We start from the raw sequence: 3568 nt of genomic DNA on the forward strand, positions 1-3568 counted from the left end.
ACTATTGAACCTGTCATTGGTACTGAGCATGAACTTGGCAAGGACCTCTTCAGTGGAGAACTTCCTCTCAAAGGCCTGTTGTCAGAATTGAGATCCTTGAGATGGTGCACCTCTTTGTTGCTGTTGGCCTTGGTTCCATGAAAAATTATGGTGGTTCTTCCACCGTGGATTGTAAGTTAAGCTATACGGGTTCCCTTGACTTCGTTACCCTACAATGTAGTCAACATTCTCAATGGATGCAACTGAGGAGCTAGATTTTGGACATTGGGCTGCATCATGCCCACCACCACAAGTGCTACAATTCATCAGTAATTCTGACCTCGAACTACTACCCATTAGAAGATCAAGCTTTCGATTCAACACATCAACCTTCGCGGCCAAGGCATCATTGCTACTAACTTCATAAAGCCCATTAGTCTTTTATGTAGATCCTCTTGAGGCCCAATGTGATTCATTGCTTGCAATAGATTCAAGTAATTGCTCAGCCTCATCGGGATACTTGTTGCTAAGGGAACCACCCGCTGCGGCATCAATGAGTTGGCGAGTAGCATAATTCAGCCCATTATAAATGATTTGAACTCGAATCCATGAGGCAAAACCATGGTTGGGGCACCTTCTAAGGAGATCCTTAAATCTCTCATAGGCTTCAAACAATGTTTCGGACTCCCCTTGTTTAAAGGCTGAAATTTCTTGCCTCAATTTCGCCGCTTTGCTTGGCGGAAAATATCTCCCAAGGAACTTCTCAACCATATCCTTCGATATTTTAATAGACCCCAGAGACAATGATGTAAGCCTACGATAAGCTCCATCTCTCAAACTGAATGGAAATAGTCTCAAATGGATCGCATCGTCAGACACCCCATTAATCTTGAATGTAGAGCAAATTTGGAGGAACCGGGAAAGGTAGTCATGTGCATCTTCATTTGCTAGACCATTGAATTGAACCGAGTTCTGGACCATGCCGATTGTACTCGCTTTAATTTCAAAGTTGTTGGATGCCACGGTGGGTGCTTGAACACTAAACTCATCTCCTGTGAATTGGGGTCTTTCATATTCAGATAGAGTGCGTCGCTCTTCAACCATGATTGAAGACTCTCTATCCTCAATTTCAATATTCTGCGAACCCGATCCTTCACCAACCTCTCTCATTCTCCGATGCAGAGTTCTTTCAATTTCACTATCTGGTGTAATTAATATCGAAGGATTTGAGCGTGTCATGTACAGTACCTTGCAAGACCAAGGAAGATGATAGAAAGTTAAGATTAAAGAAAAAGAAAATTAACAATAAAAAAAATGAGTAAAGAATGAAATGGCTAGAGTAATAATCTAAAAGTTTCCTAGAATTCCTTAAAGGTCCCCGGCAATGGCGCCAAAAACTTGAATGCTTCCCCGCAAGTGTATGGGATCACAAAGTAATACCTCGTGTGAAGACACGAGGATCGTATTCCACGGGGCTAAGGATCTCCTATTACTTCTTCTCGAGCTATTATCTAGCCTAAGATCTCAAGTGATGGATTTTACTCTACTAAATGCAATTAAAGCTAAAATGAGATTATTACCAAATTAGAGAGAACAAGCAATAAGAAAGCAAGAAAATCAATGAGATGCAAAGACCTATGGATGAGGATCCTCTTGAGAGGTTATCATACAACATGGATGATGATCTAAAGATGAAAGGGTAAAATGGACCATGAGATTCCAAGATTAGAACAACCCCAATTTCTCGGCGATTGAACCCTAATCCCATACGAACATACATAGAAATTTCATCCAAATCCACATTCCTACAATTGCATTGAGTACGAGGAAATCTCACTTAGGATTAAACCTTCTCTTCTTCGGATTAAACCTACATGGAGGGCTACCAAACAACCGATTTCTTGGCATGATGATACAAGAATCCCCTTTTAATCCATTCATGACCTAATACATGCGAGCAAGTTACATCTACATGCATCATTCATAAAAGAGCTATGGATTTCTCTTTAGTGAAGCACTTAGCATGAAAACAATGGATTAAATCTGAAAATTACCCAAGCATGGAGTTAACAAGTTATCATCCAACATACATGATAAAACCCCCCAAGGTTCACCAACACCCGGTGGCCTTGGGGGTGTAGTGTGTCATCATCCCACAACAAGTAATACAAACAAGAAAAACATGAAACAAAAGCATAAATGACACTCCCTAGATGAAATGGTGGAGGAGGGGGTGAAGAATATGCCGACTGACACTTTTCCCGCCAAAAGATTGCCAAATGATGCTTCCTTTAGCCGCGGGTCTCCCTTCTTCAAATCGTGGTAAATCTCCCCTTGAATGATGTTGCCTTCTTGCCTTAAGAGTCTTGGACCTTGGGCTTGAATGATCTTCTAGCTTCCTTGCCCTTCTTCTACTTCACAAGGTTGCCCAAAATCTCCCAAGTGTTCTCCCAAAATTGGCCAAGAAAAGGTCCAGCCAAAAAGTAAAGTTTCTACCCTAAAAGTTGGTATTTATACCCCTGAGGAATACGGGTTGTATGGGGGTTGTATAGCACTCAAAAACCCTAGATTCGCGATCCATACGGGATAGTAAGGAAATCTGGGCAAACACTCCAAATCATTCCGCTACTACAGTGCATACGGCCCCCATACAGGGTACTATGGGGGTAGTATGAAATTCCTGTTTTCTTCTCTTTTCGCCCAAATGAGATCTTCTTGTTCTCCACGGCTTCCTTGTGCCCTACAAAGTAAATAGTAGACGATTAAGCGCAAAACAGGCATCAAGCCTCACAAAATACATGCAAAGTGAATACGATATATACTTGAAAACATCTACATTTAGACACTTATCAATCCAATAAATACATGCCAAAATGTTTAAGTATCATACACAGCTTAAGAAAACACAAACTACTCTGCCAAGCACTTCACGCTTCTATCCCGCTGCTGTACTATCACCTGGGAGAGAAAAGAAGAGGGAATGAGAAACTAGGTTACTTAGTGAGTGGCTAAACATGGAGCTATATCTCATACATTATAGATTAAAAATAAAATGTTAAAAATATATTTCAAATCCTCAAAATATTTAATATACTTTGAATGTCAAGTATAAACTAAAAAATAAAATTTGCAACAATGAAATGCTTGATAAGACTCTCTAAAACATCATGTAATCCATATGAGTAAGAAATCCAAATCCAAACTTTTGTTAATAACTCATAGTCCAAAAAGTATATAAACCATCAGTTAAAACAAGCAAATATATCATAAATATTCTCGAAAACCCTCCCTCGCTAACCGTGGCTGCGGTTAGGTCAAGAGCCACCAAGATGCGCATATTTTGGTGTTGGCCACTAGGAAGTTCATGTGGTGACTCTGAACAACCCAACTATATCTAAGTCAGGGTTCTACGCTCCCACCTGAAATGGCATAACCGGTTTGATGGTATTCCTCGCCATCTCCAAACAGGTCGGCCCGTGAAAACCATCCATACCCTTACTGCAGTAAGTACTAGGGATTCCTCCTGTCACCATCAAAACCACCATGTCAAGAATATTAAGGCCGTAGCCCACCATTTCCATGAATACAT

The 3568-nt window shown here is 40.6% G+C and overlaps 1 non-coding gene across 1 annotated transcript; it reads left to right on the forward strand.

Annotated features, from left to right (window-relative positions):
- Positions 1-595: 595 nt before the first annotated feature.
- On the forward strand, positions 596-702 carry LOC120252391. Its single transcript, XR_005533924.1, has one exon. It is a non-coding gene; the product is annotated as a small nucleolar RNA R71 (small nucleolar RNA).
- The last annotated feature ends 2866 nt before the right edge of the window (positions 703-3568 follow it).

This window comes from Dioscorea cayenensis, chromosome 20 (genome assembly GCF_009730915.1).
Source record: "Dioscorea cayenensis subsp. rotundata cultivar TDr96_F1 chromosome 20, TDr96_F1_v2_PseudoChromosome.rev07_lg8_w22 25.fasta, whole genome shotgun sequence".
NCBI classification, from domain to species: Eukaryota; Viridiplantae; Streptophyta; class Magnoliopsida; order Dioscoreales; family Dioscoreaceae; genus Dioscorea; species Dioscorea cayenensis.